The 18,609-nt window shown below is 43.6% G+C and overlaps 1 long non-coding RNA gene across 1 annotated transcript; it reads left to right on the top strand.

Moving 5' to 3' along the window:
- The first annotated feature begins 1,513 nt into the window (after positions 1-1,513).
- LOC120398702 lies at positions 1,514-13,874 on the top strand. Its single transcript, XR_005594644.1, has 5 exons — positions 1,514-1,760; positions 3,765-3,856; positions 5,084-5,180; positions 8,547-8,700; positions 13,297-13,874. It is a non-coding gene; the product is annotated as an uncharacterized LOC120398702 (long non-coding RNA).
- The last annotated feature ends 4,735 nt before the right edge of the window (positions 13,875-18,609 follow it).

Below are 18,609 nucleotides of genomic sequence, written 5' to 3'. Positions count from 1 at the left end.
CTTCTCCGCCAGCCGGCTGCACGATCTGCAGCCGGTCCGTTTCCAAACCGCGCCAAGGAAACAACTCTACGCGCTCGTGCTCCATACCGTTCACTTCCTCACCCTCGTGTCCCACCCCGACACCAAGTGGCGGGACCTCTTGCCACCTGTGGAGGGTGAGGAGCCCCGGTGGGCCAGCCTGTACTCCACCCTGGTCCCGAGGCCCGCCGGGGATATCAGCTGGCGGCTCCTTCACGGGGCCGTGAGCACGGGCGTGTACTTGGCGCGGTTCACCCCTGTCCCGGACACCTGCCCCTTCTGCGGCGTGAGGGAGACCCTGGCGCATGTTTACCTAGAGTGCGCCAGGTTGCAGCCCCTATACCGGCTCCTCACTAATATCCTCTTGCGTTTCTGGCTGCACTTTTCCCCTCACCTCCTTATCCATGCACTCCCTATCCGTGGCCCCACAAAGTCGCGGGACCTCCTGGTCAACCTCCTCCTCGCCCTGGCTAAAAAGGCCATCCACGCGACCAGGGAGAGGAGGTTGGCCGACGGAGACTCCTGCGACTGTGGGGCTTGTTTCCGGTCCCTTGTCCGCTCACGTCTCCGGGCGGAGTTCCTCTGGGCGGCGTCCGCTGGCTCCCTTGACGCCTTCGAGGAGCAGTGGGCGCTGTCCGGGGTTCTCTGCTCAGTGTCCCCATCAGGCTCCCTCCTTCTGACCCTTTGACCTCACTCCTGTCCCTGTTCTTTTATTAGTTGTCCCCCGCACTTAGTGGGTTTCCGTGGCCCTGTGGATCCTCCCCTTAGGCTGGGGGGGGATCCGTTAGCATGGGGCGGGCTTCCGCCCGCCCCCTCTCCCGGATAACCCAATAGTACAGGGAGGTAGGAAGTGGTAAACAGAGATTACTTCCTGTCCCCTGTAGGTAATCAGACTGCACTGTGAATCATGGAAACTGGTTTACCCTTACCTGGCAGAACTATATATCAGTAATTGTGCTAAAACTCTTAACCATGACAAGTGAAACGTTCTTAATAATGTGGCATTATATGCATTTTGAGGTACACTAACACTCCCATCATTTACTAATCTCTGGAAATGAATCTAATGCTGTAAACTTGGGAATGGGTGGGGGATCTTCTTCACCTTCCTCTTCTTTCAACTTCAAATCTTTTGTCCCTGCACTGGCACCGGATAATATCAAATTCTTCAGTGTTTGTGTGTGCACAAATGGCATTGAATCATAATGATAGATAATGCGGGTAAATCTTTCCTCCAGATGATTTACAGGTTACAGACATGCCTCCACCTTTATTATTAAAATTGAAAACAGATTAAACTGGGCTGATTAACTGAGACTTCAAACCCTGAGGCTCATTCTATCAAAAGGGGGTCCTTGACAAAGCCCTCCTCTCAGTAGCCTCCCACTGCATTCACTTGCAAATCAGTGTATGCCTGGCAAAGCCTGCACTCCCCCCAGCCCCAAACCTTCTCATGTTGAGCACTGCGGCTCCATCAGCAGCAATATCTCTCTGTGTGAGGGACGTTTCTTATTAATCATGGGCACTGAATGGAAACCAATCAGATAGAGAGTCCCTTTGGCTTCAGCTCCCTGCCTGCCTGAGTTAAAAGTGATTCTGGGAGAGAGGGAGCCCCAGTTAGATGCAAGTACATCCAGCAGTGGAGATACTGTAACAGGCAGCAGAGGGAAAGCAGGCAGAGAAGCAGCACTGAGCAGTGCATCACAGAGCCAAGCTAGATTCACTTTACATTGGTGAATAAGGTAAGAGGATGAACTTACTTTAGCCTTGGAATTACTGGCAGCTAAAAGTGGAAACTTTTCTTTAAAGGAAGTTGTTCAAAGCAGTAGTGATCCTTGATTGTTACCTTTTCTGTTTAGGTTTGGTTTATTTTCTTTTCTGGAATAAGGGGGAGGGGATTTTAAGATGTTGTCATAAAAAAATATTGTAATAGACTACTGAAAGTTGAAACACAAAACTTACAATGCCTGGTTAATTTCCTTGAATATTATAATATATACATAGAGGCTGCTTTATGTATATTAGGAAGCTTTATCCTATTAGACCATGTCAACATACAGTAAGTTCTATTTTATTTGCATTTTAACAGTATATCCTAACATTTTTATGCAGGGTATTCTCTCTCCTGTTCTGAGTGTTAGCTGCAATCCCCCTTATCTTTGACTTCTATATTTATTGAAAGGTTATAGTCAGAATTCACTCTAGATAAAAGGATAAACAAGAAGCATGTTTTAGCCATTGATTTGATTGAGAAAAATCCCTATCTCTGTAGTGCAAAAAGGAAAAAAAATCCATATTTTATATGTAATTGATATAGGAGAAAAAATGTCAGTTAAAATGACTGTTAGCATAAGGTTCAGGGACCTGGAGAGGTAAAGGTAATGCTCCTTGGGATATTCTGAGCAGCAAGTCAAAGACAGCCAGCTTAAAAGTATAAGGCTACTTCCAGAAGTGCTAACTAACTGCCTAGCCAACATGATATTTAGAAACAGCAAACTGGATAGAAACCAAGGCAGAAAGAATGAACGGCACAGATGATATTTTGACTTCAAAGTAACCTGCAGAATGCAGTTATCTGATAAACAACATTTTTTACACATACAAGAAACATGCAATCACATCAGTTCAATTTCAGTGAGCATACAAGTCTCAAACAAAGAATGATGAATACTAATGTTAAGGAAATCAATATTCCTTGCAATAATGTAGTAGTGTGAATACTGTAGCAATGTGCATACTGTACCAATGTATCCTCTTGCAGACAGTTGAAAATAATGAGTCAGGATAATAGAATAGGAGCTCAGTTAGGGTAATTTCCTTTTGCAGCAGACAAGTTTACAACCAGGAGTCCAATCCTGCTCCTAGTAAAGTCAGTTGCAAAACTTCAGTTAACTTTAATATGAGCAAGTTCATGCCCCAGAGCAATGTACTTTAGTTCAAGTTTCTTATGACATGAGTGAGCCATGCACTTAAAATAGCTTAGCTAGTAGGGTCAAACATCTTCCCTATTAATGATACTGGTCATAGTAGTGGAGTTTGTTGAGGACAGGTGGTGGGGTTTTATTTGCCTCTCTAAAGGATATTAATTAAATTTTAAACATGAATAGATATACAATTAAACATTTAGACCTTGTACTTTACATTTTGTTGTGGCTATTTAGAACCCCAGCAGGGGGACTATAGCAAAATGTAATAAATGTGCATTTGCTGCTATACATGGAGATATGGCATTTCAATATATGGTACTGCCATGTGGATTTACAATCTAGTAGTTTGGATTCAAGGTGGGATTACATAACATATCGTCACCTATTGTAATGTTTTATTAGCAATAATATAAGACTTTTACATGAACAGGCATGTTATGCAGTCAAACAATTATAACAAAAGCATGTCCCTTAAAAGATGAATGTTAATCTTAAATGAAAAAAGTATGTGTGTTTTATTTAGTATTGTAAACCACCAAAGTTATACCCAATATAGTTGTCACATCTCTGTTTTTCTCTTAATATGTTTGGACTAGACAAATAGTATTTCAATAATCACAGTTAACTGTTATACATTTGGGTGCATGAAGGGATAACACCTATTATTATTTTGATAAAGGCTACAATAGGGATATTAATAAAATGCAATGTGTATTATATACGTACAAAAAGAAGCTGAAAGACAAAATACAGTGTGGCAATATAATATCCTAGTCTCTGTACATTTTATGTTAAGACTCCTTCATGTTTTCTGTATAGAAGCTTTATAACTTGCCTGGTGAATTGGCCCTTATGAATAAAGACAGAAAGTCCAGATATCCAGACTTCAGGATAACAGCTCATTTATAGAGGTGTGTATATTCTTTTCATCTGAATGCTTGTCAACAAGGATGTTAGTTATGTTGGGCTGGCAGAAATACTCCGTGATAATTAGATAAACCAATGAGAATAATTTAGTTCCCCAATTTAGGTGCCAAATAGAAAGTAATTATTTAACTCAGACTGCATTCATAAGGCTATGAATAGAACCAAACAACTTACTAGTAACATCTGATTGTGTCTGGAAATCTTTGAAAATTGAAATGGTTTCTGAAAACCTAGCCAGCCACTAGGTCACAAGTATTCAGCTGGCAAAAACTGTATGGTGTGGGTATGGTAAATAATATGGTTCAAAATTTCCTCTGAAGATCAATTTGTTCAGGAGATGAAATGTGGTAGATTAATTTCAGTTCCATCTGATGAATACTGCCAACAACCTGGCATGATATGACCTTTAAAGGCACATTATTTCTGGTATTTTGGTTTGATTTTAGGAGGACACAAAAGATGTAGCAGCTGTTTTAAAATACAGAATGGCTATCCTGTCTTTATTTCTTCCTAATCAAGCTTCTGCCAAGTGCTCAGTGATGTGGCAGGTCCTTACTGGAAATGAACACTCTGTTATGTTCAAAGAGTCGTGTAAAAATTCTCACAGTTCATGAAAAAAATCTTGTGCTCATGGAAAATCAGCTCAACAAGCCTGGAATTGGGATAGTATTGTATTAATTCCCCATTTCCTCAGTGTGTACTATTTAACTGTAGGATGCTGCTGAAACAAAAACCTACACAAAGACGTTTCTACTCTCCTCAGAGTGCCTTCTGAATTTCTAGGGCTTGCAGCAGGTGATATATGCAAATGGTATCTGGAGTAGCAAATATTTGAACATGAATAGGGATGTCTGAATGGAAGCCGACTGCATTTTGTGTGTGTGAGTTTATGAAAAGTAATTTTGGGAAACTAAAACCCAGATTCCCTCAAAAGGAAGAAATAAAGTGAAGGGAAATGACTCACAAATCTGAACAAACAGAATACCAGGAGAAGCAGGTATTCCTTTCACATTTAAAGAAATATCAAATTGATAGCAAATTTTGCTGTAGGAAAAAAAAACAGATTATTGTGTTGTCTTTCAGGGATCGATTGTGGTAAAAAGATCTATAACTTAAAGTCCTCTCACATTAGAAGCTCACTATATTTTTGTCTCGAGTGACTAAACAAGAAAGTACCATTTTGATCAGATGACTGTTCATGTCATTCCTAGTGGACCTAAGCTCTGCTCCTTGGAATTCCATGGAATTTAACGAGAATTTTATCGCTGACTTCAATCAAGGGAGGATAAGGACCATAGAAAATACAAGGTATATATAGATGCATCTTAGAAGAAAGTTCAAGCCTGAGAATGTGCTAGACACACTTCAGGACCAGACTTCAAAGAGAAACTGCTGAGCTTCAGTTCATCTGCAAATTTGACACCATCAGCTCAGGATTAAACAAAGCCTGTGAATGGCTTGCCAACTACAGAACCAGTTTCCCCTCCCTTGGTTTTCACACCTCAACTGCTAGAACAGGGCCTCATCCTCCCTGATTGAACTAACCTCGTTATCTCTAGCTTGCTTCTTGCTTGCATATATATATATATATACACACACACACACACACACACACACACACACCTGCCCCTGGAAATTTCCACTACTTGCATCCGAAGAAGTGGGTATTCACCCACGAAAGCTCATGCTGCAAAACGTCTGTTAGTCTATAAGGTGCCACAGGATTCTTTGCTGCTTTTACAGATCCAGACTAACACGGCTACCCCTCTGATACTTGCTAGAGACAAATAATTGTTCAATCCTGTATGGCAGGGGTCGGCAACCTATGGCACGCGTGCCAAAGACGGCATGCGAGCCGATTTTTAATGGCACACTGGAGCCTGCCGGGACTCCAGCGTGCCATTACAAATCCAGCCGACGCGGCAAGCTGCAGGGTCCGCGCTTCCTGGCCGGAGCGCCGGCCCAGCGCAGCAAGCCGCCGGCCCCTGCCCTGGAGCCTTGCCGCTGCGTGCGCACAGCGCTCTAGGGGCCAGGGCTGTGCGCTCCCGCGGGGCAGCGTTTGGCTCCATGGGGAGGGAAAAGCGCTCCCCGCTCATCCGGAGCCCTGAAGGGAAGGGCGGGGCTGCGCGCACGCGCACGGCAGCGGCAACGACGACAAAACTCCAGATGAGCGGGGAGCCTCATGGTAAGGGGTCTGGGTCCGGGGCTGGGGCTGGGCAGTCAGGGGACAGGAAGCAGGGTGGGTGAGTGGGATCCCAGGGGGGTGGTTAGGGGCGGGGGTCTCTGGAGGGGGCAGTTAGGGAGCAGGGGGTGCATTGGGCATGGGAATCTCGGGGTCTGTTAGGGGGTGAGGGGTGGATAGGGGTCAGGGCAGTCAGGGGACAGGGAGCAAGGAGGGTCCTGGGGGGCAGTTAGGGTGGGGGGGTCTCTGGAGAGGGTGGTCAGGGAACAAGGAGCTGGGGAGGTTGGATGAGTCGGGAGTTCTGGGGGGCTGTCAGGAGGAAGGGGTGTGGAGAGGGGTTGGGGCAGGCAGGGAGCAGGGGGGGTTGTATGGGTCCAGAGTTCTGGGGGGGTCCTGTCAGGGGGCAGGGAGCAGTTGGATAGGCATGGGAGTCCATGGGGTTCTGTCCGGGTGCGGGGGTGTGGATAAGGGTTGGGGCAGTCAGGGGACAAGGGGCAGGGAGGCTTAGATAGGAGGTGGGGGTCCCAGGAGGGGGTAGTCAGGACAAGGAACGGAGGTTCTGGGGGGGGCAGTCACCCAGCCCTCTGCCCTGAGTCCTAACCCCACACACACACACCCAGCCCTCTGCCCTGAGCCCTGCACCCCCACACACACCCCAGGCCCCTGCCCTGAGCCCTGTACCACCCAGCCCTCTGACTCCTTCACCCCCCCATGACTCCAGCCCTGACTCTGGCACCCCCACACATACCCAGCCCCCCCTACCCTGACACCTGCACTCCCCTCACACGCCCCCAGCCCTCTGCTCTGACTCTTGCACCCTGCACATCGCCAGCCCCCCCACATCCCAAGCACCCCGCAGATCCCCACCCTGAGCACCAAACGGGAGCACCTGCACCCCCACTCACATTCCCACCTGCACCCCTCCCACCAAATGGGAGCTGCCCAAGTAAGTGCCCCCACACCCAAACCTCCTGCCCCAACCCTGAGCCCCCTCCCTCATTCTAGCTCCTGGCCAGACCCTCCACCCCCAGCCCTGTGCTCGGTCCTCTCCCACCCTCAGCTCAGTGCAGAGAGAGGAAGAGAATGGGCCAGAACCAGGGAGAAGGTAGGTACTCACTGTATGTGGGCAGGGCCAGGACCCCAGACCGGCAGCGGGCTGAGCGGGTCTGGCAGCCAGGATCCCGGCTGGCAGGAGCCAGCAGATGGAACCCCTGAGCGGCAGTGGGCTGAGCCACTCAGCCCACTGTCGGTCTGGGGTTCTGGCTGCCAGACCCTTCCCAGCTGGGGTCCCGGCCGCAGGCCCCGCTCAGCCCGCTGCCGGCCTAGGTGAACAGAACCCCAGACCAGCAGCAGGCTGAGCGGGCCGGTGGCATAAGATCAACATTTTAATTTAATTTTAAATGAAGCTTCTTAAACATTTTGAAAACTTTGTTTATTTTACAATACAACACTAGTTTAGTTATATAATATATAGACTTGTCGAGAGAGACCTTCTAAAAAACGTTAAAATGTATTACCGGCACGCGAAACCTTAAATTAGAGTGACTACATGAAGACTCAGCACACCACTTCTGAAAGGTTGCCGACCCCTGCTTTATGGAAAGGAGTGGCATGTCTCATTTGCTAATAATAATAGGGAGGAAGAATTATTCAGTGTTTATGACACTAGCCTAGGATTTGGGAAATCCAGGCTCAGTTCCCTGCTCTGCCACAGACTTCCTGTGACAGTTCGGACAAGCTTCTGTGCCTCAATTCCCCATCTGTACAATGGGGATAGTGGCATTTTTCTACTCAAAGAGCTGTTGTGAGAATACCTTACAGATTGTGACATGCACTGAGATCTATTAGTGAAAAGTACTATACTATTATTATAATGACTTAGCTCTTATATAGCACTTTTCATCCATGTATCTCAAGGGGCCTGACGAAACAAGAGAAGTAGTGCTATCCCCATGTTGCAGGTGGGGAGACTGACACACCAGAAGCTAAACTGACTTGCTCAAGATTACACAGCAAATCAGTGGCAGAGTCAGGAATACAAGCAGCATCTCCACTCCAATATCTAATCCATTACAACACTGCCTTTACATGATAAAAATCTGCTCTTTAATTATTATATAGTCTCTTATGAAATCTATTATTTCAAAACAATGTTTCTATAGCAGCAATATGGGAATGAACAGCAACTTCCCATGCATGACACAGTATGTATTCTGAAAGCAGTGGAATGCAGCTTCCTATTTAGATTTCATACATTTTGCTAACAGGGTATCTAGAATATAAGAGACAACTTGCATTTTAGACCCAATTTTCCCTGTCCCAAACATGGCATCATTGTGGTTTTGTTGTTATAAACGACTGTTTTAAAAAATGCCAAATCATAAAGACTCAAATGTGTGAGTGTACATTTGTTGGCTATTAAATGTTATCCACGTTGTTCTGACCCCACAGATCTTACTTTTACTTTTTTTTTCTTTTTTTTTTTTACACAGATCTTACTCAACATATGTCATTGTACAGAGACCCAAATTTTCTCTCAGACACAGAAAATATTTTTAAATGGCTCATTTAAGCACCTGGAAGAAGAGCTGTTGAAGTCTGCACAGTGGTCTAACACCACTGAAAGCATCAGTGAAAGAGAAAAAAGTATGGGTAATATATCTATGTTTGTTAAAGGAAAATGAAGTCATCATTAACTATACCAGTAGACCTTCTCAATATTATTCTTAGGGGCAAATACTCAGCTGGTACAAATCATAATTGTCAAGGTTCCTCCTCCACTCTGAACTTTAGGGTACAGATGTGGGGACCTGCATGGACACTTCTAAGCTTAATTACAAGCTTAGATCCGCTAACACTGCCACCGGCCAGAATTCCAGTGTCTGGCACACTCCCTGTCCCCCCAAAACTTTCCCCTCCCTGGATAGTCTTGAGGCTTTTCCACCAAGTCTCTGGTGATACCGATCCAACCCCTTGGATCTTAACACAAGGAGAAATTAACCAGTCTCCCCTTCTTTCCCCCACCACCAACTCCTGGTGAGTCCAGACCCAATTCCCTGGGATCTTAAAACAAGAAAGAAAAAAAATCAATCAGGTTCTTAAAAAGAAAACTTTTAATTAAAGAAAAAGAAAGATAAAAATCATCTCTGTAAAATCAGGATGGAAAATACTTTACAGGGTACTTAGATTTATATAGCCCAGAGAAAACCCCTCTAGCCTGAGGTTCAAAGTTACAGCAAACAGAGGTAAAATCCTCTCAGCAAAAAAGGAACATTTACAGGTTGAGAAAATAAACATAAGACTAACACGCCTTGCCTGTGCTACTTACAAGTTTAAAACATGAGAGACTGATTCAGAAAGATTTGGAGAGCCTGGATTGATGTCTGGTCCCTCTCAGTCCCGAGAATGAACAACCCCCAAAACAAAGAGCACAAACAAAAGACTTCCCTCCACCAAGATTTGAAAGTATCTTGTCCCCTTATTGGTCCACTGGTCAGGTGTCAGCCAGGTTTACTGAGCTTCTTAACCCTTTACAGGTAAAAGAGACATTAACCCTTAACTATCTGTTTATGACAATAATAGTTCTATTGAAGCCAACTGACATCAATTTACACCAGCTGAGAATCTGCCTCTCAGTATCTGCCATCTGACAGTTTATACAGGCATATTTCATTTATCCCATTAGTTTTGGAAATTGAAAATCAATTTCACGGCTAATGAGTTGATCCAAAACCCCACATTTTCTGCTGATGAATAACATACTTTTTGGCATGTCTTAACAATAAAAAATTAGTGAGTGTGAGAGTATGTGTTCATAAACACAAATTAAAAGGCATACCTTGTATCAGACTCTCAAATCTTCATATGAAATTATCAGCATGATTAATATCTTCCATTTTCCCCCTTCCTCCATCATTCAATATGTTATTCACCTCTTGAGGAGGAGGTGAAAACCATTCATCCATTACATCTGATTTGAGATAAAAGACATAATGCCTAGATATTATGAAAGCAAATTGGATTATTTTAAAATCCAGCATTTTCATGTTATGATATGATCAGAAGGTGCTAGTAAACTGGTGACATATAAATTTAATGAATCAACATAATCCCAGGTCATGGGTGGAATTTGTCATTCTTATTGAGCCAAGCATGGTTCAGGCAACATCATGGAAGGAATGATTTAAAAAAATCAAATTTAGGTGAAAGCAAGCACCAGACTAAAATGGGTTTCCTTAGTATTTAACAATGCTACTTCTCTCAGACAGTGAATCTATTTACTTATTCATGATGCTCTTCATCATAATATGATGATGCAAATATCCCATTTGATATAATCAACACGTGCTCGCTTTCTTGCTTTCTTTCCTTCTCATCTACCTGTTTTGTCTGTTTATTTGAATGTGGCCTCTATGAAACCTGTGGAAATCACTCTGACCTTGGATTACCCAATAGCCTCCTAAAAACCTGTTGTTTCAAAAGCAGGTTTCTATAATCTTATTTATCAGAATGAAATATAGAGATTCTACCAGATTCTTCAGCACTTACTTGCATTGAGTAGTATTTAGTAATCAGAGTACTCCCATTGAAGCCAATAGAATTACCTTTGTGAGTACACACCAGTCATTGAAAGAAAGTGTTGCAGAATCTGGCTGTTTAAAATGACCTCTGACTGACAATAATACTGCTCGATCCTGTCACATGGAGTTATAATAAATATCACACTGTGGAAGATATTTTCCCCCTTTTTTTTCAATGTCTGAAATAGGTCTAACCTTTATTTCCCTATGCAAAATAAAATAAATAATCCACAAATTATATGGGCCTGAAGGAAATAATCAATGTTAGACATTTATTTCTGATCCTTTTTATTATATTCATTATTATTATTATTATTCAGAATCTATATTGTGGTAGTGTGTAGGAGCCCAAGTCATGAAGCAAGACACTATTGTGCTAGGCACAAAGCCAAAAGATGGTCCTCTGCCCCAAAGAGTTTACAATCTATGTGACACACCCAGGGGCGGCTCTAGACCCCAGCGCGCCAAGCAGGCGCGTGGGGGCGTTCCCAGGGGGGGGCGCATTTGGCCCGGTGGGAGCTCGCATGGCTGCGGGGCGGTCCAGTCCGGGGACGAACGGACGCGGACCTGCGCAAGAGAGCGCGGGTCCCCCCCTTCCCCGCCGGGCGGCTCCTCTCCTCCATGGCTGTGGCAGGTGGCAGGCGCGCCGGGCTCCGTGGACCTGGGAGCAGGAGCAGCAGGAGCCGGCGGGAAGAGGAGGACGCGCCCCGGGACCGGGCGGGCGGCGGCGCGCGCGCTCGCGCTGCCCAGGGCAACCTACTTCCCTGACCGCCCCCCACACACCTCATGTTTCATGTCTAAGACACATTTTTGGATGACATTTATATCTTTCTATAGAAGGCAGTGTGGCCCAGTGGATTCCCAACCTTGTCACTGCCTTACTGTGACCCCATCCCTGCAGTTAAATTTCCTCATCTGTAAAATGAAGATAATGATATTTACTTCTTTTGTAAAACAATTTGAGCTCTATGAGCATAGCATGTTAGAAAGAACTAGATATCTATTATTATTAACAACACACGGAACACACATCACTTTAAAACAGGGCCGCCCAGAGGATTCGGGGGGCCTGGGGTCTTTGGCGGTGGGAGGGCCCCTGCCACTGATTTGCCGCTGAAGATCTGGAGCAGAAGCAGCTCCGGGGGCCCGGGCCCCACGAGAGTTTTCTGGGGCCCCCACAGCGAGTGAAGGACCCCGCTCCAGGGTCCCAAAAAACTCTTGTGGGAGCCCCTGCGAGCCCTGGGTCAAATTGCCCCACTTGCCCCTCCGCCCCCACCCCACCCCCCGGGCGGCCCTGCTTTAAAACAGCGGTTCTCAAACATTTTCATAGCATGATTCACATTTTAAGACAGAGATTGCCTCAGGCATCACCTACCCTTCCATTCACAATCCCCCAGGTATCTCCTTCCTATCCATGGTATCATAACATCCCTGCGGCAAACATGCAACTGTCAACATGTCAAAGGAATATTAACAAAAGTATTTAATATACCTGCCCGTCCGCAGGTCCGTCCGCAGTGCCTCCGCTTCCAGCAGCTCCCATTGGCCCAGAGCAGCGATCCGCGGCCAGTGGGGGCCGTGATCGGCCGGACCTGCGGATGGGGCAGGTAAACACACCAGCCTGGCCTGCCAAGGGCTTTCACTACACAAGCGGCGACCCCTGTTTGAGAAACCCTGCCATATACCCTACACCACATCATAATCACCAGTCTACGCACACATTAGTGAATTATCCTTTCCCATCTGGAGCTCAATGATTGAGCCCAAATTATGGCACATCCTAATAACTAGTGAGCATTAGCACATTACCAAAATGCCACACAATTTGATATAATTCTTAAAAAGATGAATCTAGGTAAATAATGGCTCATTAGTGGGCTATCAAAGTTGCTATAAATCAGGACTGAAATACCTTGGCATTTGAGTGCAAACCCCTCCCAACATCGTCTCTAGTCACTGCTACTTTCCCCTTTTACAAAAAATGAATTAATGGCTACATTTGAATGCAAATATGTCCCAAATAAGAGCCTACACACTAGTTAGCAGCTCCATATTGCATATGCCACTCAAGTTTTTTGTGGCTAGATGGACACACCAATTCTAGATAACAATAATTTTCCCTGAAACCCATTGATTTTTAAATGATTTGTTTGAAAATTACTTGTAGGTTGAAATGTACCCAATGGCTCTCCAGATATTCCATTGTGCTCTAACACAGGTTATCGGCTATCTTTAACTCCTTGCAAAGCTGCTCAAAAATGGCTGATAGCACTATGTTAGTGTTGCTCTCAAGTTATAAAGACAAAATTTGTACTGTAATGACCCTAAACACTTCCTTGCAGATGGAAAACTGTGACAGAGGCATCTGCATGGTTTTTAAATTCTTAACCAAGAGCAGTATTTATGCTCAAAGTTTACATTTTGTTTGGGACTGAATTAAGGCATAGGCACTATAGGCCCAAGCCTAAAGTCCTGTTTCTTATGATGAAAAATGAGAGTCTTGCCTTTCTTTCTTCTTAAGTAAATTACTTGCTTCATGGTTTTGAAGAAAAACTTGAAAAATATGAACCAAGTGTAACCAATGCAGTAACATCTGCTTAGACTGCAGACAGCCTGAAACAACAGCTCTGAGAAGCGTGAACTGACGCACATATCTCAATAGGGTATCATCTCCAAGATCTACTGCCCTGGAGGGCCATGCCAGCACTGTCCCTGCAGGGAACTCTACACGGAGCAGGAGGAGAAGAGCGCATTGGGTGTTTCCTCACCCACCGAAACATATACATCCAGGCTACTTCAGTAAATAATAAGAGGCCCACCTCTTCCATTCACAAGGGGAGGAAGGGGCCCTGGTACCTCTCCTAAAGGGACAGGAGAGTACCATGCCACTGTCTCCTGAGAGTACCTTCGCACTGCCACTCCAAGGGTATGAGAGCAGCTCTGCAGGGGTGAAGCCACAGGAGGCCTCAAATTGTCATGTGCCTATGGTCCTGGATTACCTTAATCCAGCCCTGATTTCGGTGCAGTACTATGGAATGCTGCACCATTGCAGGGGCTAAGTGAGCCACTGTTGAAAGCTTAACAGCTACACAGTTTGCCTACACAGTGTTTGCATCAGTAGTGCCTGAGCCTCTGCTTTGTAAAGTATGAAAGCTGCTATATAAAACATTCTATTAAGGGATATAAATAGGGGGAGATTGCTGCAGTAATGGAAAATAAATGAGCCACATAAATTTTCTGCTCCCCTCACCTCAAGTTGATTAGCACAAATTAAATTTCATGCTAGTCAGCCAGATCAGTTAGTAGGAAAGAAATCAATCCTGAACTTCCGGTGACTGTGGTAAAAACATGTTTGTAATGTATGCATGGCATGTAAACCATGCCTGTACTTGCATCATAATCCACTGGCATGACAAAATCCCTATGGAATATATCCTAGCCAGGATCAGACTATGGTGAGATGGCTAGATGTTTTGGGCTAAGGGAAAAATCTGCTGGCTACCTCAGGTGTGCAGCCTTGAGCAGCAAGCCCAGACTAATAAATATCAAAGAGGAAATCCCAGGGGAATAGCTACTCTGCACACACTATCAGTGCAAAAGGAGAAAGTTTAAAAGATTAATAAAACAATTTGTTAGTAATAATACTTAATAATTCTCTTATATAGCACTTTTTATCAGTAAATCTCAAAGCCCTTTACAAAGAAGGTCAGGATTATGATCCCCATTTCATAGATGGGGAAACTGTGTCCCTAAGAGCACCTCAATGCCAGATGATACTGTTGTCCTGATATTTACCCCAAAGATGGTATGTAATATATCATGTATAAACTAATAACTCACTGATTATTAATATTCTTGTGTGATGTACGTATGGTTAACCCTCAATAATCTTTACAGATGTGCTGGAAATATGAGACTAAAATGTTTTTAAACCTGGCACTTTGGGGGGGAGGGAGCTGATAATCAGATTTTCTCCAGCCAAATAAAAGAGGCCAGTACCTCAGATGAATACATTTTGAAAGTTTACTGGACTAGAGAGAGAGCGCAACCCCTAGAGCAGGGGTTCCCAAATTTGGTTCATGGCTTGTTCAGGATAAGCCCCTGGCAGGCTGCAAGACACTTTGTATACCTGAGCATTCCCAGGTACAGCCGCTCGCAGCTCCCAGTGGCGCACGGTTTGCTGTTCCCTCAAGCTATCTCTTGAGGGAACAAAGAAACCAGCACTATCATTTTGTAAGGGTGGATCCCGTCTGGAATAGCCAGCCATGCTGGAGAAGTTGCTGTAAGTAGGGAAGCCATCTTGAACAAGAACTAGAGCTGATTAAGTTAACTAAAATGTGCTAAGATTAAAACTTTTGTTTGTAACCATTTTTATTTTTATTCTTTCTACGTGGTATCACTTAATCCTATGCCCTTTTGTTAATAAAGTTGTTTTACTTTTACGATAAACCATCTCAGTGTTTTGTTTGAAGTGGAGGGTTTGTGAATCCCAGCTAATAAACTGCTGTGTACTGTCTCTTTAAGGGTGCTGAAAATTTGATAAAGTTTTGCGAGAGAGGCTGAGTACTGCAAACAGATGTCTGGGAAATTTGTGAATTAGAGTTCCCTGACTGTTACCTGCTAGGCAAGGTTTGGATGGGCAGAGTCCTGAAGAGTTTGCTGGCAAGGCAGACAAGATGGTGTCTCAGGGAACTGATACATAGTTTAGAAACAGCAAAGCTGGCACTTGCTAGGGTGGTAACACAGTGGCTCACAGGTCTGGGAATCACTATCACAGAAACTGAGGCACAGAGAAGCAACTTGCCCCCAAAAATATAGTAGACCAAGTGCTAGAGCTAGGAATAGAACCCAGTCTTCTGCCAGTCCAGTGCTGTATCCATTATGCCATACTGCTTGGTCAATAATTGGATTGAATATACCCTGACTCATCACGGCCAGCACATCATCTACTCCAACCAATAGGTTAGTTCTGAATCTTCTATTTCTTGGGAGACTCAGGCTCACTCTAAAGAACAATGATGCAGTATGGATATACCTGAAAAGTTTCAGAGATAAGCATCTATTAATTCTCCAATCTCATATCATCTCCTCCAAACAACAGGTGTTTGCTAAACCCCTATCTGAAGAAGAGTGAATTCCTTCCACTTCATTTCCTTGAGGGGCCAGTCAGGCAACCTGGTCTTTCTTGTGGTGAATGACAAATCTACTGCCTTCACCTGGGTGCACCCAGAGCCAGAAATGTCTGTGCTATTTTCTACTGAAATGGCCTTTTAAAATCTGAATGCAAGTGTTAGCAAGACAATCTCTAATATTTTCGTAGTCCTGGGAAGAAAGGAGGGAGTATAGTAACCCATGGAAAGTTTTTTTTTTAATAATGTATTGTTTTTCTCTGACCCCTCTCAATTAATTGCAATTAGATTTTTCTGTGTAATAAAAACAAGGCAGGTGACATTAATTGTGTTCCTATTTGGCAAATGTTTCCATCACAAAACACACCACTGGACTGTGGGAATATCAGCAGAGATTAATACACAAATAGACCTGCTAAAACTGGTCCACAGAGGTCAAGACTAAGACATGATGAATAGTATAGGAAGCTATTAAAGCTGGTATCTATGCTATACTATATCTCATTCTCTGGGTAAATAGAGGATTATAGGCATTAATAATAAAAAGCTATCCACTACCACCTGCATTTACCAACAGATATTTTCTTATGTGCAGCTAAAAGACAATCACACATTCCTCAGTCAAAGATATAAAAAATATTTGAATGAATACAGAAGGTAGAAAAGCCCCAGAAAATGAGAATCCTTCATAAGTGGTAATTAGAGTTGTGCACATATATGCACCCACCTCACACGTCCTCAGAGCCTCTTGCACACATGGCAAAACCAAAAGGGATGTCTTAAGTAGTTTCACAGAAAGTAAATTTGTTTAGGATTCCACCCCAATTTGTCAGTCTTCTACACAAAAGAAGATTGTCATTTCTATAAGCAAATAAAAAGGAACAATTTTTGCTTTGAAAAACAGTGACAATTCTGTAAATATGGCAAAATTTCTCCTTGGGGGAATTGTAGCATGTCATAGATTTATTCCCCACTTTGAACTTTAGCGTTCACAAGATGGGGACCTGCATGGACTCCTCTAAACTAAAATTCTAGTTTAGATCTGGTTCTTGCTGCCATCAGTCAAGTTTTAAGTGTCTGACACACTCCCTGTTCCCCCAAAACTTTCCCTGGGGAACACAGATTCAAACTTCCTTGGATCTTAACACAAAGGGAAATAATTCATTCCCCCCACCTTCTTCCCCCTCCCCTTGTCCTTGGGAGAGATGCCTTGATTCAAACTCCTTGAATCAAAACAAAGAGGGATTCACTTTTCCCCCTCCCCTTCCCCTGAAAATCCAAACAAGGGAAGAAATCACTTAGGTTCTAAAAGAAAAGATTTTATTAAAGAGAGAAAAAAAAGTACACTATCTCTGTATTACCAGGATGCAAAAATACAGGGTTTAATTTATAAACCTGGAGAGGCTCTCCCCCCACCGTCCTCCTTCCTCAGAAGAATCAAAGTAACAACAAACAGAAAAAGATATTTCTCCAGCAACCACACAATTGCAAATGCAGAAATTAATTAAAAGATTAATTCGCCTTTCTAATACTCACTATACTGGATAGTAGGAAATACTCCAGGAGAACTTGGAGACATGTCTGGCCTCTCTTAGATCCAAAGAGAGCACGGCAATTCAAACAAAGGACACAGACAAAGCCTTCCCTCCACAGAGATTTGAAATTATTCTGTCCCTTGATTGGTCCTCTGGTCAGGTGTTTATCAGGTTACTGAGCTTGTTAACCCTTTACAGGTAAAAGAGACTTTAACCCTTAACTATCTGTTTATGACATAGCATATATAAAACTCCATAATTATTTCAAAGGTAGAATCTCATTATTTCTTACTGTAAATCACTGAGCCTGATAGTGGAAATGATTTCACCTATTACCATAGTCATGAAATCTAGCAAAATCTCCTGAAGCCCTCTGCTTATGTCTTTTAAAAGTTAGTGAACAACAATTGTTGGTTTTCATTGCTCCATTGCTCATCACCTTTTTGTGAGCAGATGTTCATTGTTCATCTCCTTAATATTCTCTAAAACTACTTGTAAAACTAATCCAAACAAAACTCATACAAAAAATATGCACAGGTTAAACAGAAGTGCATCCATACATTAAAAAAACCATTAAAGAAAATGTCAAAGAGGAGAATAAGTTGACATAAGAGTGAAGAGTCATGCTCCCTATAGACCATACACTGTACTCAGTTTCTCACAGGATGGGTCCTTTGTATATGCTGGGAAGGGAACACATCACCCCAAAATGTCGAGGTCCAAGAACAGTGCCATACCCTTGTCCTTTGGCTGACAGGCCACATACACAATAAGGAGCAGTCTGCACCCCCACACATACACACATCCAGCAACTCATGGAGGGACTGATCTTTACTGAACTCCCCCTGTGTCAATACATTTCCTAAATATTGTGCCATTTAGGAACAGGCACATATGAGTTATAAAGCCTATTTTGTAAAAATATTGAAGTGTTAGCAGTGTAAAACATAATTACAGCATCTGCTATTAAATCTGTGCTGAGAGATGGAGGTAGGTGGGGTAGGACCACCAGGTGTTTTGTGCTGGTTATAAAGAGCATGGTTTGTCAACGTGTAGATTAGCAAGCTTCTACCATGTTTCATTTATCCCCACTGAGAATAACTGGCTGGTGAAAAATAATATTACTCTAATCCTCTAATATCAAAAGCATTGCCCTTTCTTGAAATCAAAAGTAATTGACTTTTATACATTGGGAAATAAAGCCAGAGAGCCCTTTTCTGCTAGAATGGTTTAAATCTGGTGCAACTCCACCAAAGTTATAGGAAATGATCAGTGAAAGCAAACCTGATACCAATGAGATCAGAGTTAGGC

This window comes from Mauremys reevesii, linkage group 2 (genome assembly GCF_016161935.1).
Source record: "Mauremys reevesii isolate NIE-2019 linkage group 2, ASM1616193v1, whole genome shotgun sequence".
Classification (NCBI taxonomy): Eukaryota; Metazoa; Chordata; order Testudines; family Geoemydidae; genus Mauremys; species Mauremys reevesii.
The sequence above is the reverse complement of the archived record's forward strand: the minus strand, read 5'-3'. Positions and strand labels throughout refer to the sequence as shown.